Source organism: Cervus canadensis, chromosome 14 (assembly GCF_019320065.1).
Source record: "Cervus canadensis isolate Bull #8, Minnesota chromosome 14, ASM1932006v1, whole genome shotgun sequence".
Lineage (NCBI taxonomy): Eukaryota > Metazoa > Chordata > Mammalia > Artiodactyla > Cervidae > Cervus > Cervus canadensis.
Window position 1 is genome coordinate 55,221,562 of NC_057399.1, and position 26,321 is coordinate 55,247,882.

A 26,321-nucleotide genomic window follows, 5' to 3' on the forward strand; every position below is an offset into this window, starting at 1 on the left:
ATTAAAGTCCAGAGGTTAAAAGCACCTAAACACCACCGCAACTACAATAGGATCCTAAACACCTAGGTACAAATCCACTTCTGCTTCTCCTTCCTCCTCCTCATCATCTTCTTTCACTGTTTTTTCAAGAGAAATCTATAGTCAGCCACAAATATTTGATTCACTGTATAACACCAGAAAATGACAGAAGATAGTACTGGAAATTGAAGTTGACTTTATAGGAATACAAATCAAAATGATGTTCCAGATGGGCATTTTGAAATGTATTACACAATCTCGAGATGGTAAGACACTTCTTGATCTACCTCAGCAGGAGCCTAATGTGCTATACAAGCCGTCTTTTCACAATCTAATGTCTCTCCCACCCATCTACCCCTCACCATCAGTTCTTTGGAAGGCTTCTGGAACATACTGTGTTCCAGCCTTGTAGGGCATCTTACATTTTTTCACTTATTCTGTCAAAGATAGTAACACATTTTATGTCAAATAAAGCGCTCATGACTAGGCTGGACATACAGCCTTTTTTCCAGATTAAAAAACAACTATAAACTTAAAAATAACAAAAAGGAATGTTGTATTCTCAAAACATGCAAAACAATTGCTCTAATGAGTATCGAACATTTGGCAGTGATATCCAAAAAGATATTCCCTATCCTGTAAATTAGCATAGCTTGTGAATTAGCATTATTAATGCTTACATCTGGGATCATGGGGTACAGGGAGAGATTTAGTGTCTGATTCTTTGTGAACTCATGGACTGTAGCTTGCCAGGCTCCTCTGTCCATGGGATTCTCCAGGAGGAATACTGGAGTAGGTTGCCATTTCCTACTCCAGGGGATCTTCCTGACCCAGGTGGTCTAAGATCCTCAGTCAAGAACAAGTAATTGGTATGAGATCTGTGACACTACAGTGACTGCTAGAGCTCTACTTACTTAATTTTTGCAACTATTCTTTGAGTTAGATTTAATAGTCCATTCTATACATGAGGTAACTAAGGCTCAAAGAGAAAAAGTACCTTGGTCTATAACTTGGTCTAAGATTATAAAGCCAGTACCAGTAGAGCTGAGATTTGAAGTATGATCTATTTCTAATTGTTTTAAATATATTAGTTCCACTATAAATATATTTAAAATTTACATATTTACAAACAGAAACATATTATTTTTCTTCCAAAGTTATCCTTCATCTTAATACTAACCTTTATATTTACCTTAGCTTAACCTTCATCCTAACTCATATAACCTTCCAATGAGAGAATCAGACAAAGTAAATGGACTTCCCAGGCCTAACACTATCCATCACTGCACTGGCAAAGAGAGAACAATTCTAGAGCTTCCATTATTACTGTCAGAAAGCAAGCTAGGGTCCCCAGGGTGATATTCTTCTTTCAGTGCAAATAGCACAGAATCACTACAGATAACATGGTTTAAATAATGCTTTAGGAATGAATAAAAACCCTGGTGCCCTTATTTTCATTTCATGATCTATAAAAGGGGTCATATGCTGCACTAACATTTATTATACTCTAACCAAAAAATCTCACACTGGAGTTTTCAAAGATGTCTTATTTTGAAAAGAGATCAAGCATACTTGGTGCATGAACAAAAGACAATAAATAGGGGGAAAAGGGTGGTGCAGGTTTCTATCACCTTTCTCTTCAATCATTATAAGAGAGGCCTAAAAATTCACATCATTTTTATATAAATGACTTTAGTTTGTGCTGTTATTTATTAGAAGCATGAAAGTATTTTAGAACTGTTGCTCAGACTCAGAATGCTAGTGCTGGAAATACCTTTAGAATAGAAATATCTATTTGAATTACTCTTCCCCACTATAGACCAGGAAATAAAAGTTCAATGAAGTAATGTAGATTCACAGAGTAACTTGGTTTTTGAGGAGTAGAAATCAAGTTCCAAGCATTTTTTTCAGGGGATGACATATACTATACTAATACTACATCTTCTGTACTTAGATTTGGAAATTCCCTACCATAGGATTTCTATGTCCTCTCAGGGACAACTCACTGAGCAATATCATGCATTTGTTTTGATCTGAAGTTATACAAGACAGCATATGTCTGCAAATTGTGGAAACCACATGTAGGGCTGGATACCGTAGACAGAGCAACCTAGAGCTAGAAGATCGCATTTCAGGTTAAGGGAACCACACAGTTCAGTTTGCCAGGGACAGTCCTAGTTTACACCATTATCCCCACACAATTTTTAAAAATTAAAACCATTAATTTTATTTCAGAATGTACAGACTTGATCTTTATTTTTGGGAGTATGCTCTATATTTTTCTTACATTTATATTGGTTTAAAAATAACAACTGGAGTGTATAGATTCTGGTACAGCACTGTGTGTTTCTATGTGTTTTATTTATTTTTCATTGAAGGATAGTTGCCTTACAGAATTTTGTTGTTTTCTGTCAAACTTCAACATGAATCAGCCATATGTATACATACATCCCCTCCCTTTTAAACCTGCCTCCCATCTCCCTCCCCATCCCACACCTGTAGGTTGATATGGAGCCCCTGTTTGAGTTTCCTGAAACATACAGCAAATTCCTGTTGGCTATCTATTTTACATATGGTAATTTAAGTACCCATGTTATTTTTTCCATATGTCTCACCCTCTCCTCCCCTCTCCCCATGTCCCTAAATCTATTCTCTGTTTCTCTATTGTTGCCCAGTAAATAAATTCTTCAGTACTATTTTTCTAGATTCTGCATATATGAACTAGAATATGATATTTATTTCTTTCTTTCTGACTTATTTCACTCTGTATAATAGGTTCTAGGTTAATCCACCTCATCAGAACTGACTCAAATGTGTTCCTTTTTATGGCTGAGTAATATTCCATTGTGTGTATGTACCACACTTCTTTATCCATTCATCTGTTGATGGACATCTAGGTTGCTTCCATGTTCTAGCTATTGTAAATAGTGCTGCGATCAACAATGGGATACATGTGTCTTTTTCAATATTGGTTTCCTCAGGGTATATACCTAGGAGTGGGTTTGCTGGGTCATATAGTGGTTTTATTCCTAGTTTTTTTAAGGAATCTCCATACCATCTTCCATAGTGGCTGTATCAATTTATACTCCCATCAACAGTGTAACAGCATTTCCTTTTCTCCACACTCTCTCCAGCATTTATTGCTTAAAGACTTTTTGATGGTGGCCATTCAGACCAGCATGAGGTGAAATCTCATCGTAGTTTTGATTTGTATTTCTCTAATAATGAGTGATGTTCAGCATCTTTTATGAGTTTGTTAGCAATCTGTATGTCTTCTTTGGAGAAATGGCTGTTTAGGTCTTTCCCCCACTTTTTGATTAGGTTGTTTGTTTTTCTGGCACTGAGTTCTATGAGCTGCTTGCATATTTTGGAAATTAATCCACTGTCAGATGTTTTGTTAGCTGTAATTATCTCCCATTCTGAGGGTTGTCCTTTCACCTTGCGTAGAGTTTCCTTTTATCATTATCCATTAGACGGCAGATAGAATGAAAACCACAATCACAGAATACTAACCAATCTGATCACATGGACCACAGCCTTGTCTAACTCAATGAAACTATGAGCCATGCCCTGTAGGGCCACCAAAGACAGACAGGTCATGGTGGGGAGTTCTGACAAAACATGGTCCACTGGAGAAGGGAAAGGCAAACCACTTCAATATTCTTGCCTTAAGAACCCCATGAACAGTATGAAAAGGAAAAAAGATAGAACATTGAAAGATTAATTCCCCAGGTCGGTAGGTACCCAGTATACTATTGCAGATAGGTAGAGAAATAACTCCATAAAGAATGAAAAGACGGAGCGAAAGCAAAATCAACACCCAGTTGTGGATGTGACTGGTAATGGAAATAGAACTGATGCTGTAAAGAGAAATATTGCATAGGAACCTGGAATGTTAGGTTCATGAATCAAGGAAAATTGGAGGTGGTCAAACAGGAGATAGCAAGAGTGAATATCAACATTTTAGGAATCAGTGGACTAAAATGGATTTCAATGGGTGAATTTAGCTCAGATGACCCTTATATCTACTACTGTGAGCATGAATCCTTAGAAGAAATGGAGTAGCCCCCAGAGTCAATGGAAGAGCCTGAAATGCAGTACTTGGATGCAATCTCAAAAATGACAGAATGATTTCTGTTCATTTCCAAGGCATATCATTCAATATCAGAGTATTCCAAGTCTATGCCCCAACCGGTAATGATAAAGAAGCTGACGTTGAATGGTTCTATGAAGACTACAAGACCTTCTAGAACTAACACCCAAAAAAGATGTCCTTTTCATTCTAAGGGACTGAAATGCAAAAGTAGGAAGTCAAGAGATACCTGGAGTAACAGGCAAATTTGGCCATGGAGTATAAAACGAAGCAGGGCAAAGGCTAACAGAGTTTTGCCAAGAGAATGCACTGGTCATAGCAAACACCCTCTTCCAAAAACACAAGAGAAGATTCTACACATAGATATCAGCAGATGGTCAGTACTGAAATCAGATTGATTATATTCTTTGCAGCCAAAGATGGAGAAGTTCTATACAGTCAGCAAAAATAAGACTGAGAGCTGACTATGGCTCAGATCATGAACTCCTTATTGCCAAATTCAGACTAAAATTGAAGAAAGTAGGGAAGACCACCAGACCATTCAGGTATGACCTAAATAAAATCACTTACACTTATGTAGTGGAAGTGACAAATAGATTCAAGGGATTAGATCTGGTAGACAGAGTGTTTGAAGAACTATGGACGGAGGTTCATGATATTGTACAGGAGACAGGGAGCAAGACCATCCCCAAGAAAAAGAAACGCAAAAAGGCAAAATGGTTATCTGAGGAGGCCTTACAAATAACTGAAAAAAGAAGAGAAGCAAAAGGCAAAGGAGAAAAGGAAAGATACATCCATCTGAATGCAGAGTTCCAAAGAATAGCAAGGAGAGATAAGAAAGCCTTCCTCAGTGATTAATGCAAAGAGGTGGAAGAAAACAATACAAAGGGAAAGACTAGAGATCTCTTCAAAAAAATTAGAGATACCAAGGGAATATTTCATGGAAAGATGGGCACAACAAAGGACAGAAATGGTATGGACCTAACAAAAGCAGAAGATATTAAGAGGTGGCAACAATACACAAAAAAACTATGCAAAAAAGATCTTCATGACCCAGATAATCACGATGGTGTGATCACTCACCTAGAGCCAGACATCCTGGAATGTGAAGTCAAGTGGGCCTTAGGAAACATCATTATGAACCAAGCTAGTGGAGGTGATGGAATTCCAGTTGAGCTATTTCAAATCCTAAAAGATGATGTTGTGAAAGTGCTGCACTCAATATGCCAGCAAATCTGGAAAACTCAGCAGTGGCCACAGGACTGGAAAAGGTTAGTTTTCATTCCAATCCCAAAGAAAGGCAATGCCAAAGAATGTTCACACTACTGCACAACTGCACTCATCTCACACGCTAGCAAAGATAATGCTCAAAATTCTCCAAGCCAGGCTTGAGAGCCAGTACATGAACCAAGAACTTCAAGCTGGATTTAGAAAAGGCAGAGGAACCAGAGATCAAATTGCCAACATTGGTTGGATCATTGAAAAAGCAAGAGAGTTCCAGAAAAGCATCTACTTCTGCTTTATTGAGTATGCCAAAGACTGACTGTGTGGATCACAACAAACTGTGGAAAATTTTTAAGAGATGGGAATACCAGACCACCTTATCTGCATCCTGAGAAATCTGTATGCTAGTCAAGAAGCAATAGTTAGAACTGGACATGGAACAGCAGACTGGTTCCAAATTGGGAAAGGAGTATGTTAAGGCTGTATATTGTCACCCTGCTTATTTAACTTATATGCAGAGTACATCATGAGAAATGCCGGGCTGGATGAAGCACAAGCTGGAAACAAGATTGCTGGGAGAAATATCAACTACCTCAGATATGCAGATGACACAACACTTATAGCAGAAAGTGAAGAAGAGTGAAGGAGCCTCTTGTTAAAAGTCAAAAAGGAGAGTGAAAAAGTTGGCTTAAAACTCAACATTCAGAAAACTAAGATCATGGTATCTGGTCCCATCACTTCATGGCAAATAGACAGGGAAACAATGGAAACAGTGAGAGACTTTATTTTTGAGGTCTCCAAAATCACTGCATATGGTGACTGCAGCCATGAAATTAAAAGACACTTACTCCTTGGAAGAAAAGTGACCTCCTCCTTCTCAGTGAAGGTCATCATCAGCTTTTTATTTTATGGTTAGGGATGTAGCTAGAAAATTAATTGCTCACTACCTTAAGATTTTCAGTAGAGCATTGATTTCACTGTAATTGTTACATAAATTTCAAGTTTTCTTTTTTTTAGATTAAATCTAACAAAAGGCATTAATGAAATCACATGAACACTTCTGTATTCCATGCATGTTACTTAACTGTTGGAATGGTGTCACACATTGATCAAACTTTACTAAAACTATTGCTTATACATAATTAATTCCAAACTAACTCTGGTACTAAGACACAGAAACAAAATAGGTGGATTTGATTTACCAATAACAGACTCAATCTCAGCACTCTCTCCCTTCAATTATATATTAGACTAGCAAACAAGATAGAAGGAACACTGTTGAGATGAAGACCTTGCTGACTCTGGCTTCTCTACGATGACAGACTTAGAATAAATTTTTCAGTTATTGAAGTCTTCTATATCAATGCTGAAATCATATTCAAAACAAACCATAATTCCCTAAATACCAAAAGTGCACTCACTCCTTCAAAAGTGAGGTGATATCACTGCTTTTTGTTTGAACAAAGAAGTGAATAAAACCAGAATGAAATTGAAGTAAATATTATTTGACATTATTATTTTTCATGAGTAGAAACTGGCTGATCTACTGAAATTTTTTTTTTTTAAGACTAGTTCAACAGGGTACTTACCGGCATCATGTAATACAAATAAAAGTCATGTAGTAAGTTAGTTTTTTACTTTGGAATGGCAATCTTGTATTACATTCAAAAAGCATTTGGATGAAAGTTAAAAAAAAAAAAAAAAATCAAACAGGAAACTAGGAAGTTCCAAGTTTCTATTCTTCCACAAGAGGAAATAACATAATTACACATTACTTAAAAGAATCTTATGAAAACTCTGGAAATCAGTCAATGATACAACAAACAAGCAAATGCCCAATCAAGAAAAGGCACATTCAAAACAGTAGGGAATTTTGTGGTGATTTTACTCACCTTGTCACGTTCCCTCATGGGTATAGCCCTACACAGTCAGGAAGAAGTGACCCGATTCCTAGTTCCCTGTCTCAAGCTAGAATGAGCAGAGTAGAATATATTGGCAAAGTTCTAACATGTCTGCACTCTGACAAAATAATTTCTGTCTCACCTGACTCAGAGCTTAGACAGGGAAGAGCAGCAAAGTTTAGATTTGAGGTTGGAAGCCATGTGAAGCGTGGCAGGCCTATAAAACTGCAGGGGCGCTGCAGTTTCCAGAAGCCTGAGGTAAGGTGACAGGCAGAAAAATATCATAGGCTATCTAAGACACTGAGGAGAAGCTGGAATAAGCCTCTTTGGGAAATTAGACCTTGAAAACAGCCATGACTAGCATCAGCAAATTACTGGACTAGGAAGCTCCAGGCTCTTATTCCCTACAGAAATATTAAATCAACTATAGATTGATGAAGATAGTTTTGTGAAAGCTCTAAAGACAAATCAGAGATCTACAGTTTGTACGGACTAGTGTAGGGAAGAAAGGATATACACAAATACCCAGACAGGACACATGCCCAGAAAAGGCCTGAAAAGCTCTCAACCTTTTACTGGGCTTATTAATGATGGTCTTTTGTACAGAGACAGTCTGTGATCATTGGGAGAGAAGACGACTTCTTTTTCAAATGCCTGATTTTCAACAAAAGACCACAGGCATTTAAAGAAACAGAAATACGCCCCATTACAAAAGGTTAAACTGGTGACTTTTTAAATCTTGACCTTATTTCTCTTGTACTTGGAAGTTTGTACCTTTGACCACCTTCATCCTCCTCTCCTTCCTTCCTCCTCTGGTAACCACACATCTGATCCAGCTAATTTCTGATAACATGGTTTCATTTTGCCAAAGCATGCCAGTTGACAACACAGTATCAAATTATGCACTTCCAAATTGTCTCAACAATGTAACAGCCAAGCTCTCACACAGTGTGGGAACTAATACTAGCCTAAGCAAACGAACCATGACACAGCCCACCAGAGGAAATGGCTGGTGGAGAGAGGGAGCCGCCACATAGGCTATGTGGGTGAGAGCCCTGGGCACTTTATCCAAGTCCTGCTGCCCTCCTGGATCATTTTCATGCCTACTACCCAGAGCCATCCCTAGTTTCAGATGGCTGGACAAAGAGTTTTCCCAACTCAGAAATGGACAGTGCAATCATTCCCCTCTGCAATAAATTCTAAACACCACCATTTAGCTGTGATTCTACAGTCATAAGATTGCTTTGTACACAATGAAACAAGACAAAATGGATAGATGGCAATCCTTTAATTGGCTAAAGGGAAATTAAAAGTTGGGCAAAATTAATAGGTTGAATTTTTATCAGCAGATAATTGTTATTAGAAATAATATCCTAGAGGTCAAAATTTTAATCCTTTATCTTAAAACAGGTTTAGAAAAAAGGGAAGAGGAAGAATATAGAGAAGTGGGAATAACAGGACCATCCAGCAATGAAAAATTGCAACAAATTTATGCTTCTTTTTTTAACTATTATTCTTAATTGCGGAAAAAAATACCCATGAAATAAACATGATCATCTTAACTATTTTTGTCTACAGTTCATTTTTAAGTCTCTAGTGGCATTAACTACAGTCACATTGCTGTGAAGCCATCACCACCGTGTATCTGCAGAACCCTTTTCATCTTGGAAATCTGAATTCCTATACCCATTAAACAAAGACACCTCATTTGCCTGGAGTTGTTTTTTGCAACAACTAGAAAAAATGCTGCTTCTTGTTGAAAAGAAAAGGTACAAATTCTCCCTTCTTTATACTGAAGCATGGTTGCTGTATGGTAAGTTATAGGTATGTGTGCATGCGTGTTAAGTCACTTCAGTCACTCTTTGTGACCCCATGGACTGTTGCCTGCCAGGCTCCTCTGTCCTAGGGTTCTCCAGGCATGAATAGTGGAGTGGGTTTCCATGCTCTCCTCCAGGAGATCTTCCCAACCCAGGAATCAAACTTGTGTCTCCTACAGCTTCTCATTGCAGGCAGAGCCTTTACCACTGAGACACCGGGGAAGCCCAAGCTACAGAGATACAAGATAGTGATCCACAATTTTTAAATTTATAGTTATTATAAAGCATTGACTATATCCCCTGTGTTATATAATATCCTTGTAGCTTACTTTGTATATAAGAATTTGTACCCCTTAATGCCTTTATTCCTCTCCACTCTCCCTCTCCCCACTGGTAACCATTAGTTTGTAGTTTGTTCTCTATATCTGTGAGTCTGTTTCATTTTTGTTATATTCACTGGTTTGTTGTATTTTTTTAGATTCCACATATAAGTGATATCATACAGTATTTGTCTATGTCTGATTTATTTCCCTTAGAATAATATGCTCCAAGCCTTTCCCTATTGTTGCAAGTGGGAAAATTTCATTATTTTTATGGCTGAGTAGTATTCCAGTATTCCATAATATCACACACACACACACTTAGGTTTCTTCCATATCTTGGAACTTCTAAATAATGCATCTATGAACATTGGGGTAAATGTATCTTTTCAAAGTAGTTGGCTTTTCTGGGAGTATTTGCTTGTTTATTTTGGATATATACCCAGGAGCGCAATATTTGGTTTATACTGTAGTTCTAGTTTTCCTTTTCTGAGAAAGTTCCATACTGTTTTACCTAGCGGCTGTACCAATTTACATTTTCACCAGCAGTGTATGAAGTTTCCTTTTATTCCACATCCTCATCAACAATTGTTATTTGTGCTCTTTTTGATGGTAGCCAGTCTGATGAGTGTGAGGTGATATCTCATGGTGGTTTTGACTTGCAAATCCCTAATGATTAGTGTTGTTGAGCATCTTTTTAAGTGCCTGTTGACCACCTGCATTTCTGCTTTGGAAAAATGTCTATTCAGGTCTTCTTTTGGCTATTTTTTTTTATATTAAGATAGTTGTATGAGCTGTTTATACATGCTGAATGTTAACCCCTTATCAATCATATCATTTGCAAATATTTTATCCATTCAGTGGCCCGTATTTTCAATTTATTGATAGTTCCCTTTGCTGTACAAAAGTTTTTAAGTTTAATTAGGTCTCATTTTTGCTTTTATTTCTTTTGCTTTAGGAGGCAGATCAAAAAATACTGATGTGATTTGTGTCAAAGAGTGTACTGCCTATGTTTTCCTCTAGGAGTTTTACAGAATCTTGTATTGCATTTATGTTTTTAATCCATTTTTACTTTATTTTTGTATATGGTATTAGAGTGTTCTAAATTCATTGATTTACATGATGATGTCCAGCTTTTCCAACACCTCTTGCTGAGGAGACTATGTTTTTCCTAAAATAAATTCTGTCTCCCTTATCTTAGAATAATTGATAAGAATTGAATGGGTTTATTTCTTAGCTCCCTATTATGTTCTATTTACCTATATATCTGTTTTTGTGCCATTACCCTACTATTTTCATTATTGTAACTTTGTAGTATAATCTAAAGCCCGGAACTCTGATTCCTCTGGCTCTTCTTTCTGAAGACTTGGCTATTTGGCATCTTTCGTGTTTTCATTCAATTTTTAAAATAATTTGTTCTAGTTTTGTGAAAAATTCCATTGATATATTGATGGAGACTGCCTTGCATCTGTCGATAGCCTTGAGAACTGTGGTCATTTTAACAATAGTAATTTTTCCAATCCAACAGCATGCTTTCTATCTGTTTGTATCCTCTTCAATTTCTTTCATCACTGTGACTCAGCTTACCAAGTACAGGTCTTCTACCTCCTTAGGCAGGTTTTATGGCTAGGTAGCTTACTCTTTTCGATGCAATGGTAAATGGGATCATTTCCTTATCTTTCTGACAGTTCATTGTTAGGGCAGAGAAATGTGTATGGAATACTTCAAAAATTTAATGACATTACACACAACTGTTACAAGGAGAAAACATGATTCAGAGGAGGCACAAAATTGCAGTTTCATAACTGATCCTGACAACAACTCAAGTAAATTGGGGTCTGCATTAGATGTAAAACTACAGGCAATTTCAGACTCCTTTATTTACAAGTAAACTATATAAACAGCACAGTTCTGTTTGTCAAAATCCCTATACTGGGAATGTCATCATGGATGAAGAAAGCTAGGAAGGCAGTTAAAGCACACAATTCTTACTTAAAACAACACAATAATAATCCTAAATGAAAATTAGAACTAGAGCCCAACACCAAACATGAGATACCGAGCTTTAAGAACAAATTTCTGTGTATTAATTTTGTATCCCAAATCTATTAAATACACTGACTGGCTCTAGTAGTTTTCAGGTGGTATTTCTAGAATTTTCTAAGTGTAGTATCATGTCACCTGCAAACACTGACAATTTTAATTCTTCCTTTCTGATTTGGATTCCTTTTCTTTTTTGTCTGATTGCTGTGGACAGGAATTGTAATACTATGCTGAATAAAAGTGGCAAGGATAGACATCCTTATCTTTTTTTCTGATCTTAGGGGAAATGCTTTCAGCTTTTCACCACTGAGCATGATGTAAGCTGTGGTCTATCATATATGACCTTTATTATGCTGAGATGTTTTTCCTCTATGCCCATTTAATGAAGAGGTTTTTTTTTTCCTACCATAAATCGATGTTGAATTTTGTCAAAAGAATTTTACCCTTCTATTGCAATGTCATATGGCTTTATTGTTCAATTTATTAAAGTTGTGAATCACACTGATCGATTTGCCATATTGAAAAGTCTTTGCATTCTTGGGATAAATCCAACTTGATTATGGTGTATGATCCTTTTAACATATTGTTGGATTTGGATTGCTAATATCTGGATGAGGATTTTTACACCATGCTTATCAGTAATATTTTGTTGTTATTTAGTTGCTAAGTCATGTCCAACTCTTTTGTGATACTGTGCAACATAGCCTGCCAGTCTCCTCTGTCCATGGGATTTCCCAGGCAAGAATACTGGAATGGGTTGTCATTTCATTCTCCAGGGTATCTTCCCAACCCAGGAAATGAACCCATGTCTCCTGCATTGGCAAGTGGATTTTTTTTTACCACTAAGCCACCTGGCAAGCCCTTGTATTTATATATGTGTGTGTGTGTGTGTGTGTGTGTGTGTGTGTGTGTGTGTGTGTGTGTGTGTGTGTGTAGAGAAAGAAAGAGAGAGGGAGGGACGGAAAAGGAAAGAAGGAGAGAGTGGGTGTTTCCCATCTAAAAGCAGCAAGATACACATTCTTCTCAAGGGCACATGGAACATTCTTTAGGTTATATCACATGCTAAGCCACACAACAAGCCTCCATAAAATTTTTTAAAAAACTGAAATCATATCAAACATCTTTTCTGATTACAACACTATGAGACTAGAAATTAATTACAATAAAAAGCTGAAAACAATGTGGAGGTTAAATAATACCTATTCAACAATAATGGATCACTAAAGACATCAAAAAGAAAATTAAAAAAAATACCTACAGACAAATGAAAACAAAGATGTGATGATCCAAAACCTATGGAATACAGTAAAAGCAGTTCTAAGAGGGAAGTTTATAGTGATACAAGCTTATCTCAGAAAACAAGAAAAATTGCACTTAAGCAGTATATCCTTTCATCTAAAGGAAGTAGAGAAAGAAGAACAAATACCCCAAGTTAGTAGAAGGAAAGAAATCATAAACAGCAGAAATAAATGAAATAGAGATTTTAAAAAGACAGAAAAGATCAATGAAACTAAAAGCTTGTTCTTTAAAAAGACAAACAAAATTGATAGTCCTTGAACCTGACTCATCAAGAAAAAAAAAGGGGGAGAGGACTCAAATCAATAAATTCAGAAATGAAAAGGACAAGTTACAACTGACACTACAGAAGTACAAAAGACCATAAGAGACTACTACGAACTACATGTCAATAAGAGACAACTTAGAAGAAATGGATAAATTCTTAGTCATGTACCAACCATTTCCCAAGAGTGAACAAGGAAGAACTAGACAATATGAACAGACAAATTACCAGTAATTAAATTGAATCAGTAATTTAAAAATTCCCAACAAACAAAAGTCCAGGACCAGATGACTTCACAAGAGAATTCTACCAAACATTTAGAGAAGTTAGCACCTATTCTCAAACTATTCCAAAGAATTGTAGAGGAAGGAACAATTCAAGTCCTTCTATCACTGTGATACTAAAACAAGACAAAAATATAAAAAAGAAAAGAAAATTACAGCCTAATATCACTGATGAGGCTTCCCTGGTGGCTTGGTGGATCAGCCTGTAAATAAATAGCACTTATATATACATGCTATTGTTTTAAATTGCTGATTTCTGAGTTTCAAATGCATTTTAACAACTGTGCATTTGTACTCTCCTGTCACAATTACTGTTTTCGATATTATGCTTTGCATCGAATTGTTTTTTGTATCCCTTAATTACTTACTGTGGATAGAGAATTTTATTATTGTTTACTTACTGCTAATGATTTCCTCCTTTTACTGTATGTTTGCTTTAACCAATGAGGTTTTTAATTTTGTAATTTTCATGTGTCTATTTGTGGCCTTTTCTTTTCTGCCTAGACGAGTTCCTTTAGTATTTTGTTGTAAAGTTGGTTTGGTCGTGCTGTACTCTTTTAACTTTTTCTAGTCTGTAACACTTTTATTCTCTACATCAAATCTGAAGGAAAGTCTCTCTGAGTAGAGTATTTTTGGTTACATATATATTGAGAGTCCCTTGGACTGCAAGGAGATCCAACCAGTCAATCCTAAAGGAAATCAGTCCTGAATATTCATTGGAAGGACTGATGCTGAAGCTGAAACTCCAATATTTTGGCCACCCAATGCAAAGAACTGACTCATTGGAAAAGACCCTGATGCTGGGAAAGATTGAAGGCAGGAGGAGAAAGGGATGACAGAAGACGAGATGGGTGGATGGCATCAGCAACTCAATGGACATGAGTTTGAGCAAGCTCCAGGAGTTGGTGATGGATAGGGGAGCCTGGTGTGCTGCAGTCCATGGGCTTGCAAAGAATCAGACATGACTGAGAGACTGAACTGAACTGATATATATATTTTCCCCTTTCATCACTTTAAATATCTCACGCCATTCCCTTCTAGCCTGCAGAGTTTCTGCTCAAAAGTCAGCTGATTGCCTTATGAGAGTTCCTTTTATGTTATTTGTTGCCTTATCCTTGCTGCTTTTAGTATTTTCTTTCTAATTTTTGCTATTTTAATTACAACCTGCCTTGGTTTGTTTCTCTTTCAGTAAATACTGCATGGCACTCTGTCCTTCTTGAAATAGGATGACTATTTCCTTCAAATAGTTCCTCAGATGCCCTCTCTCCCTATCCTCCTTCTGAGAATCCTGTAGTGAGAATATTAGTGTGCTTGACCCAGAGGTCTCTTAAAACTATTCTCATTTAGTTCTTTTTTCTTTCTTTTCTTCTGCTTCAGTGATTTCCACTACTCTGTTTTCAGCTGGCTGTTCCATTCCTCTGTAACATTTAATCTGCTTACTATTCATCCTTCTAGTGTATGTTTTCATTTATTTATTGTACCCTTCACCTCTGTTTGGTTCTTTATATTTTCTAACTCTTTGTGAATAATTTTTAACTTCTCATTCTGTGCATTCATTTCTTCCTCTTCTGAGAGAGAAGAATGGATCACCTTCATGATCATTATTCTGGACTCTTTCTCAGATAGATTGTCTATGTTCACTTTACTTAGTTCTTTTTGGGTTTTATCTGGTCCTTATGTGGAACATGTTCCTCTAACACTTCATTTTGCCTAAGTTGCTGTGTGTATCTTTATGTATTTGGTAGGTTAGATGTGTTTCCCAATCTTGGAGAAATAGCATAATGTAGGAAACATTCTATACATCCCAGCAGCACCCTTCTCTCTTGCCACAAAAAAATGTATGCTCTAGAGTCTCACCTCCTGAGGGCTGCCTGAATCCTGTTGTGGGGAGCAGACTATGTCAGCAGTCTGGTAGGCTTGACTTATTCCTGGTTTGGTTTGTTGCTAGTCCCTGCCTTGTGTGGAGGCTATTGGTTACTGGTTGGTACCACTTGGTCATGGGAAGCTGACTGTAGAACTCCAGTGGCCCCCATGGGTTACTGTTGGCTGATTGCTGGATGCATTCAGGGTCCGGAAGATCCACAGCTCTTCCCCACTCACTGGTAGATTATGCCAGGTTCTGGGGTTAGTGCTATACTACCAGCAGGCAGCACAACATCCTGGAATGTGTTCACAGGGCCCAAAGCTGTTGTCCTGAAGTTTGTGTTGGCCTGCTAGTGGGCAGGGCAGGCCCCAGATATTCCCAGGGCATGGTCTGGCATGCTGAGGACAGGATGAGTCCACAGGTTGTATGATTTAGTTTTCCTGCCTGTGGAGTCTACCTCTTAGTGTGTGAGGCTAGTCAAGCCTAGAGCAGGTTTCCTGAGAGCAGAATCGGAGCCCCATGTGATTCTGGGACTGATCTCTGCCTACTCATGGATGCAGCTTTTTCCTGGGTCCTCTGATAGGCAGGATCATGTTCTAGGTTGCAGGAGCCTCAGGAGGCCTTTAGGCAATCTGCTGGCTGAGGGGTGGGGCTGTGACCTCATCTGGTGAGTTGCTTGGCCTGAGGGGTTCCAGTACTAGCACCTCCGGGCTATTGGGTGGGCCTATGTTTTGGTGCTAAGGAGCTAGTGGGAGGATTCCACAATGGTGCCTGTCAACACCAGTGTCCACGTGGCAGAAGAAACTCTAAAGACTGCTGCCAGTGTCTATGTCACACCTGCCACTTCCCCTGCCTCTTCAGGAGTCTCTCCAAGAGAGTAGTAGTTTTGTGTGGTTTTGTATGCTCCCTTTAAGTGTGAAGTCTCTATTTCCCTCAGTCTTGTGGGATTCCCCAAACTAAGTACCACTGGCCTTCCAAGCCAAATGCTGAGGGCTCATTTTCCCAGGGCAGGACTCATAGGCAGGGGAACCTGAAGTGAGGTTCAGAACTCTCACCCCTTTGGGAGAACCACTGTAGCATAATTATACTCCAGTTTGTGGGTCACCAACCCATTGCTTTGGGACTTGACTATATGGCAAGCTTACCTCTCCTACCCATCTCATTGTAGTTCCATGTTTTTAGTTTTATAAGATTTTTTTCAGGTAGATTTTGACCTCTCTGGTGGCTCAAGTAAAGAATCTGCCTGCAATGCAGGAGACCCAGGTTTGATCCCTGGGTCAGGAAGACCCCCTAGAGAAGAGAATGGCTATCCACTCCAGTATTCTCACTTGGAGAATTCCATGGACAGAGGAGTCTGGAGGGCTACAGGCAGTAGGGTCTCAAAGAATTGACATGACTGAGCAACTAACACTCTTTTTTCCTGGCCTTTTTAACTGATGGTTGTTCTGCAAATAGTTGTTTTTTGTGTGTGCTCCGGAGAGGAAGTGAGCTCAGGGTCTTGCTACTCTGCCATCTTGGTCAGTCTCTCAATAAGCTGAATTTTAAAGGTGGATGATATTGCCAGGCATGCATATTTTAAAGACATGTTTTTATACAGTTTTTCATTCCTTACTGTAAAGAGGAACCTTAGATCTCTTTAGACTGAATGTTCATTCAGTAAAGGTTAATAAAGTTACCACCTTTCTTTATACTTCCTCTAAGTTTCCACTTGCCTTTTAATTTTGGGGTATTTAGAGAATTGTTCATCTGAGGTAGCAAAGCCACTCTTCTCAGTCACCATGGAAATGCTAATTAAAACTATAATTAGATACCACAACACATTCACCAGAGTGCTAAAATAAAAATTTCTTGTAATTTAAAGTGTTGGTAAAGAGGTGAAGCAAGTAGAACTCTTACACTCTATCAGTGGGAAAGCAAATTAGCACAACCAGTTTGGGAAAGTTACAGTATCTACTAAAAATGAATATATATGCAACATATAATTAATAACATATCCAACAGAAATGTGCATATCCATGTCCCCAAAGACAAGTACAAGGATGTAAGAGCCACAAAGTGGCCATGATAAAAGAGTATATAGCACTGAAAGGTAAATTATTACTACTACACATAGAAGTCTCACATAAGTAATATTGAGAACAACAGGCCACATAACAAAACATGTACAAATTCTATCATTCTGCTTACATAAAACTCAAAGAAAGGTGCAAAAACTAATGGCATTTGAATTTAGGAAAATTGCTATCATATTGAGGATTGGGATTTGTAATTTTGGAAGAAAAAGAGCACCTCCAACTGTACTGATTATGTTCTATTTCTTAATTTGAATGGTTAACACACATGTTTGTTGGTTTTGTGATAATTTATTGAGCTGTTCACTTATAATCTGTGCATTAAGCATACTTAACAAAGATCTTTAATTAATCAATTATATATGATTATACTATATGCCAGATAAGGTATATGATATTAAAATAGAAAAATAAAAAGCACTTAATTATTCCACTGATGCATAGACTTCAAGTCTTTTTTTTCCTATATGAATATTCATACATGGGCACTTACTTAGCATTGATAGTTTTTATAACAGAAATTATCAAAATTGTTTAATGAAAATAAGAAAATCTGAGTAGATCAAGCTTCTATAGTCTTAGAAGCACTAAACATTAAAAAATAAGCTACTAGTTCCAAAATAACCTTTCACATTAATTTACCACTAAATTTTCCTAACTTTTAAAAAATATGGAATTCCCACACAATATTAAAAAAATCTCATATCTTAGCAAGTAAATTTGAGAGGGATAAGACATGTTTTTTTTTTCTTGAGTAACACTTCTTTCCCTTGTGATTCTTTGATTAAGACTTATTTTTATTTATTTGTTTCCTCTCTTTTCATAAATAATTACCATGTTTTATTTGTTTGCCATTTTGGTGATTATTTTTTTCCTCATAATTTTCATCATTGTCATTATCTTCTGCATTCTAAGAGTGCCTCTTCAGTCTGCTTTCCATAAATCTAATTATGTTAGTTGTTGCCTACAAAAGTGAGTGAAAGTTGCCCAGTCATGTCTGACTCTTTGCAACCCCATGGACTATACAGTCCATGGAATTCTCTAGGCCAGAATACTGGAGTGGGTAGCTATTCCCTTCTCCAGGGGATTTTCCCAACCCAGAAATCGGACCCAGATCTCCCACATTGCAGATGGATTCTTTACCAACTGAGCCACCATGGAAGCCGAAGAATACTGGAGTGGGTAGCTTACCCCTTCTCTAGCAGATCTCCCTGACCTAGGAATTGAACTGGGATCTCCAGCATTGCAGGCAGAACTTTACCAGCTAAGCTACCAGGGAAGTCCCTTTGCCTATGAAGGCCAATTTAATTCTTCTATTACATTTTCTGTTTCCTTTCAATCCTTTGCATTTCAACTCTTCAATGTCAATGGCTCATATTTCTAAATTAATCAATGCAAATGTTAAGGACAAAATACAATTTTCTAAAATATTTTTCTGGTTTTCATACTAACTCATTGATCTACATATGCATTACCTCAGGTTTTCATTCCCCACATTAAAGTAATCATTATCAAGATCATGTTTGACTTTGATTGTATTTTGCTATTGCTTCTGTATTTGAGAATGTGAGAAAAATCCATTGAAGGGTAGTATTTCTCAACAGACAAGTTATAAGACTGACCATTAGCCCTTGGTCCTACTGATAACTTGATTTTTTTGTAGAAAGCCTCTAAGCTCCACAGTTGAGTAGACTGTGAACAACCTCAGGCCTAAATTCCAATGAGTATCAGGTATAACCTCTGAGCCACCAGGGAAGCCCTCAAATAAAACCCCTCTGTTCAAATGCTAGTGACCCATCCTGTCTCCACAATCTGTGCTTCTCTGATCACACACGTACACAGTACTATTACTATCATCACTAATATCATTATCACCACATCGGCAAAACCTATCTTTCTCCTTGGTTACAATGTATTTCCATAAGTCCTTTCTTTCTACCCTGAAGAGGGATCAGGAAAGATAATCCTAAAATGGATACAGATATGAAGGCACTGGTTGAAGGGAGGTGCTAAGATACGGTTGCTTAACCTTCTAAGTCATACCAATCATGGATCTCTGAGTTAGCAGGCAGAAGATAAGGGAGGAACACAGAGTCTCGCTCTCTATTACTTAAGGCCATGGGCTTGCTCTATTCCAGATTGCAAATTTTAATTTAGCAATATGGAGTCTTCCCAGAAGCTAATAACAGATTGGTTTAAAGACTCAGTTTTGAATTTTGTCATAAATTTTCATCTTTATCTGTGCCCTTATAGCCATTTTAAGTTGCATTAAGGACTATTAATCTGGTAGAACTTCCAAACAACAACTGACACCTTAAACTGTGATTAAAAAACCAACCCATCAGCATCATTTGGAGAAAAATTCAATCTTCGTCTAATATTTACTCACAACCAAAAGTTATTCCTGAATATCTGTGCAATATTACTTTGACACAGATGGCAAAATAGTTATTAATAACATAGCACATGTAAATATTTGGATCCATCTCAGTAGAACTGAGAAAGCGACAAAACTGTCTTATGAAGTAAATTTTCATTGCTGACTCAGTGTTCATTTTACTTTGCCCCCAAAGTGCTGTAATCTTCTTTGGTACTTTTTGAAATAAACAAGTAACATTTATTTTCAGAATTTTTTAGTGTAGTGGGGAGATGAATTCATTTACATTTCATAGCAGGCCAAGATCCACTTTATCTCTCAGAATTATACAATGTCTATACACTGTTCAGGAAGTGACAAGGTCCAGCCTTCTAAATACAACTTAACTTCACTTTTCAAAGAATAAATACAATGAAAAAAGAAGGGGAAGAAACATATCAGGAGAAAATCAGCAGCATATCAATTTTTTTTTAAACTCTTGGTTTCTTATAAATAATTTAAAAAGAAATCACCCCTATAAACTCTCAACTTTTTTTTCATGTTAATTATTTCATACAACTCTTTTGAGATGTTTGGTTATGGTCAATTCTCTTTCAATGATTGCCAGTGAACAATTTGCAATTCAGTCTTTTGCCCCTTAGATTATGAAACAAGCTTCTTGCTACGTATTAAGGCAATAGGAGCAGTATGAAGACATGGACTGGAAGATTGAATGTCTAGGAGTAAGCATTATATTTCCCTCATATTAGCTCTACCGATGCTATGACTTACTGTCAGATCTACAGGTTAGTGCCAATCTACACATGCTAATTGGTCTGTATCATGAGAAGTGTGGAAACAGAGGACAAGCATTAGAAACTTTTATAGACATTTAGTAATTTTATGTCTGTAAGATAATGACAAATGATAATAAATGTGTGGATTTGTATGTTTTATATGCCTTTTAGTCATTTCCTAGTAATAATTTTTTTAGAAATTTTATAAAAGCATTCAGTCTATAATGGATTTAAATGAGTTAACAGTAACTGACCCTTAACCACAGGGTCTGAGAAGCACAGAGCTATATGCACATGGAATGTATTCAACATGCTGGACCTCAATTTCTCCATCTCTAAAAATATGAGAAAAGATCCCAACTTTGTCTTCCATAGAGATTATATGGAAACTAAACAGAATTACTTATTCATAAATTATTTATAAGCTCTAAAGTTAAGAACTAGCTCATTGGAAAAGCCCCTGATGCTGGGAAAGACTGAAGGCATGAGGAGAAGGGGGCAACGGAGGATGAGATGATTAGATGGCATCATTGACTCAAGGGACATGAGTTTGAGAGAACTCTGGGAGATAGTGAAAGACAGGGAAGCCTGGAGTCCTTCAGATCATGGCGTCACAGAGTCAGACACACCTGAGCAACTGAACAACATAAAACTTCATATAAGTATATGGCTGTTATATTCTAAATAATAATCACGTAGGAAACAGCACAGTATCTTAGCTAAAAGAAGCTTGGTATTTATTAGATGACTAATAAATGTCTGTTTGCTTTATGAATAAATATAAGAACAGAAACTCAGGCATCAGACAGAACTGCATTCAAACAATTGTCACAGGAGCAATGTGTGATTTAAAGCAGGCCACACATCTTTCAATGCACAATTTCTCCATCAGCAAAATGAGAGTAATAATAGCTTCAAACTTAAGGGTTGTTGTGATATTCAATAAAATAATGCAGTATTTAGTATTTAGTACTTGACACATGGAATGTATTCAATAAATATTAGTCATATCTTTTATCTCCTCTTCTTTGCTAAGGAAATGCTCAACTGTTCATAGGCAATTTCTTACTTAATTCATAGGAAAATGTAACAAGGCAACAACCATAATCTCCATTTTAAAATTAGAAAGACTGAAAGAACTAAACAACTTTCACAAAGTCACAAAGCTACTTTAAATCCCTGTCTGTCTATAACAGAACTGGTGACTTTTCCCACCTAATACCATCTCCCTAAGGTAGTCTAAGTAATGAGAATAAATTTCATAGGAAATATTTTAGAAACATTCTCATTGTTTTATAAGCTCTGAGGATATTTTATGTGAGAAATGGCATCAACAGATTTAATAATGCATAAAAGAGACACCCATGAACCATCTCTTTCACTCACCAGTTTGACGCGTCAGTCTCCTCATGCTGGGACACTTCTAGTACACTGCTCTAAGTCTCTTTGCATAACCTTGTTTCAAGGCTGCCAAAACATGCAAAAAGAAAAATGATATTTGCTTCTGGAAGGATTTCCATATATTAGTGGCCAGAACAATAATAATTCAAATTTACATGGCATGTTTTATAAAGCTTTTAAAGAAACAATAGGGATTAACCTTCTTCACATGTTTGGGGTTTTGCATCTTGAAAGCAAATATATTATCATGCTTTACCCTGGAATTCTCAGAACATGACAAAGTATCTATCATCTAGGCATTCATTAAATTCTTTCTTTTTTTTTGTTAAATAGTTGAAAGAATGAAACTTCTGTTCCAATACATTAATATATTTGAAGATCTTCAATCTTCCACTTCAGAAGACAAAATGGTATTTTGTTATAATGTACTTTTCTGAAGGGAAGAAGAAAATAAACCTGAAGGAGAAAGTATTTTTTGCTACACCAGTAAACCTGACATTTCAAAGGATAAAATTTGACAATGAGGTCAACATGCAAGACACAGATTACTCTGCATAGTTTCAGTATTTAATAATTATTGGATGAAACTAAAAATCTATTATCAAAAATAATTACTCTCCATTTACACAGGAAATTTAAATTCAATGAATTCAAAGTGTGAATTTACTTTTGAAGTAACTATACATTTGAAAAAGGGAAATAAAATGTTCTTTTTATAATTAGAATGTCTTTTCCATTGTCCTAATGCTACTTTCCCAACTCTGCTCAACTCTCCGCTGCAATCCACAAAAAGAGAGAAGGATAAAGGAAAGAATGATAAGTTGACAGAAAAAAACAGTAAATGCTATCCTAGGATAGTGTTTATTAACTCAAAAATAAGTGTAATGAGATGAGATGTTTCTTAAAATAATTAATCACTGGTCTTCATAACTCATACTTTATACCATTGTCTCTTTGATATTGCTATTTTTTGACCAATAATAATAGTCATATCATATCATAATGGTGATGATTACTATTTCATTGCTTACAATGTATCAGGAATTGCTTTTTATCATTTTGTAGGAAATTGTCTAACTTAATATTTACAATAGCCCTATAATGTAGATAACATTAACCTCTCCATATTTTAAAGAAGAGAGAACGCAGGCTCAGTTTTAAAAAATTAATAAAGAGCCACTACTAATAACCAATAAAGTAGGATTTGAGCCTTTCCCTGTATGACCTGTATGCAGGTCAGGAAGCAACAGTTAGAACTGGACATGGGAAAATAGACTGGTTCCAAATAGGAAAAGGAGTATGTCAAGGCTGTATATTGTCACCCTGCTTATTTAACTTATATATGCAGAGTACATAATGAGAAAAGCTGGGCTGGATGAAGCACAAGCTGGAATCAAGATTGTTGGGAGAACTACAATAACCTCAGATATGCAGATGACATCACCCTTATGGCAGAAAGTGAAGAAGAACTAAAGAGCCTCTTGATGAAAGTGAAAGAAGAGAGTGAAAAAGTTGGTTTAAAGACAAACATTCAGAAAACTAAGATCATGGCTTCTGGTCCCATCACTTCATGGCAGATAGATGGGGAAATAGTGGAAACAGTGCCTGACTTTATTTTTTTGGGCTCCAAAATCACTGCAGATGGTGACTGTAGCCATGAAACTAAAAGACGCTTATTCCTTGGAAGGAAAGTTATGACCGACCTAGATAGCATATTAAAAAGCAGAGACATTACTTTGCCAAGAAAGATTTGTCTAGTCAAGGCTATGGTTTTTCCAGTAGTCATGTATGAATGTTAGAGTTGGACTATAAAGAAAGCTGAGTGCCAAAGAATTGATGCTTTTGAACTGTGGTGCTGGAGAAGATTCTTGAGAGTCCCTTCGACTGCAAGGAGATCCAACCAGTCCATCCTAAAGGAAATCAGTCCTGGATGTCCATTGGAAGGACTGATGTTGAAGCTGAAACTCCAATACTTTGGCCACCTGATGTGAAGAGCTGACTCATTTGAAAAGACCCTGATGCTGGGAAAGATTGAAGGCAGGAGGAGAAGGGGATGACAGAGGATGAGATGGTTGGATGGCATCACTGACTCAATGGACATGAGTTTGAGTAAGCTCCGGGAGTTTTTGATGAACATGGAGGCCTGGCATGCTGCAGTCCATGGGGTCGCAAAGAGTTGGACATGATTGAGCAACTGAACTGAACTGAACTGAGCCTTTCCCAAAATCTATTCTGTTAATCACCAAATTATCTACTACTTTCCAAACTGGACCCTTGATATTAGGGATCCTTGTTGATAAATTCCTGTTCTGTGATAATTATGAACCCTGCATGTGTGTGTGTGTGTGTGTGTGTGTGTGTGTGTGTGTGTGTGTGTGTGTGTGTGTGTGTTCAGTCACTCAGCTATGTCCATCTCTTTGTGACTCCATGAATGTAGCCCTCCAGGATTCTCTGTCCATGGGATTTTCCAGGCAAGAATACTGGAGTGAGTTGTCATGCCCTCCTCCAGGGGATCTTCCTGACCCATGAATTGAACCTGTGTGTCCTGCATCCCCTTCATTGGCAGGCAGATCATTTACCTCTGAGCCCCCTGGGAAGACTTATGCACTGTGAATATAACTAAAATCCATACATCTCTCTTCTTTCATCAGTTGAAGTCACCTTCATCTATTACCTAGAGGACAGCGAAAGTTTTCTACCTATTCTCACCAATCCCACTCTTGACCCATTATATCAACCACTGCTCACACTCTGGCCAGGGTAAACATTTTTACAGCATAATACATCATTTTACTAGCCTGCTTAAAAATTTTCATTGGTTTTATATTGCACAGGATTAAAATCCAATTATTTTATTGTGACCTACAAGTGCTGACATGAATTGGCTATAGCCTACCTAACAAATATTACTTTATATAGTTTTCCTCCATATAACAAATTATTTTTCTCATACTTATTCATGTATGTATGCCTGCTCTTTTGAGATATTAAAACAATTCCCATTACAAAAAATAAAAGATTTATTAACACTTTTTCCTTAACAAGAAGCACACTAAAGACTACAATTGTGTCCATTAATTGTTTTCTGAAAGGATTCCCAACTGTAACAATCTCAGATTGGCATTCTGTGAGGAATATTGATATTACATATACTATTAATTTTATATTTGAGTATAAATTTTGTAAGTATCACAGACTAGGGTTAAAATTTAGAGACTTCTAAATTATTCATGTTCTATCTGTAGCTATGATCAATAACAAGCCAAAAAAGAAACCTGTAACTCTAAAACAGCACTGAAGTAAGATTGTACACTGAGGCACTAATATTATTATAGTACCTACACTTTGGTTTTAGTCACACAAAGCAATGGCATGTAAAGACTTCATTAGTTTCAAAAGCAGCTTATTTTCCTATATGAATCACTCTACAAAATGTGTAAACCCAACAAGCTTTGCTTCAGTATGACTATTATTATCATTATGGTTTAAAACATTGCTTCTCAAATTTAAAATGAATATGAGTTATATGCTATCTATATGCACATTGGACTTGCCCGGCTCAAGTGGTAAAGAATCCACCTACAATGCAGGAGATGCAAGAGTCTGCAGTTTGAACTCTGAGTCATAAAAATGCTCTCAAGGAGGAAATGACAACTCACTCCACTATTCTTGCTGGGAAAATCAAATGGACAGCGGAGCCCTAGAGTCCATGGGGCCGCAAAGACTCAGACAAGACTGAGTGACTGACCAGCAGCATATGCACATTAACCAAACCAGGTTTTTGATTTGGTGGGTCTAGGACAACACTCAAGAGTCAATAGTTATCACAGGCTTAGGTTATGCTGATGGTGCTCATCCACTGACTACACATTGGGTCAGATTCAGATGACAGCTCCAGATGATTTACAATTCAAGTTGTGTGTGTGTGTGTGTATACTATCCATGTGCAAAAATATTACAAAATAAATGAAAGTGAAAAGTGAAAGTGCTAGTTGTTCTGTCATACCCAGTTATTTGGGAGCCCATGGACTGTAGCCCGCCAGGCTCCTCTGTTCATGGGATTCTCCAGGCAAGAATACTGGAGTGGGTTGCCATTCCCTTCTCCTGGGGATCTTCCTGCCCAGGGATCAAACCCGTGTCTCCCGCATTGCAGGCAGATTCTTTATCATTTGCGCTACCAGGGAAGCCCATAACTATTAATAATGGGTTTTAAATTTACATTTTCCTTTTTTAAAAAGTGCCATTACTGTGAGCTTAACAATATTAAATAAGTATATAGCAAACTTTACATACTTCTACTTTATTTTGTAGTTTATCAATAATTATGAATAAATAAATATTTTCCTTGCTTTGAAAAATGTGATCTCACCTAGTGCAGGCTCCCTTGAATTCAACAATATATAACAAAATAAATAAAATACTGCCTTTCTGTGACTGGTTAAGATTTTAGTATTAATAACTTTTACGTTCTTCTGTACATTTTTCTATATTTCCAATATCTTTTACCTTACAGATTTTAGCTACCATTAGTTTAGTCCTATAGTACACCATGCTAGGTATATGTGTTTAT

General features: G+C 36.9%; 1 long non-coding RNA gene across 1 annotated transcript in view; it reads right to left on the bottom strand.

The window, feature by feature from the left end:
• The window catches only part of LOC122453257, a 308,320-nt gene that overhangs the window by 100,371 nt on the left and 181,628 nt on the right, over positions 1-26,321 (bottom strand). The window contains exon 2 of the long non-coding RNA XR_006272988.1: positions 21,737-21,817. This is a non-coding gene — a long non-coding RNA (uncharacterized LOC122453257). The remainder of the gene's footprint in view (positions 1-21,736; positions 21,818-26,321) is intronic.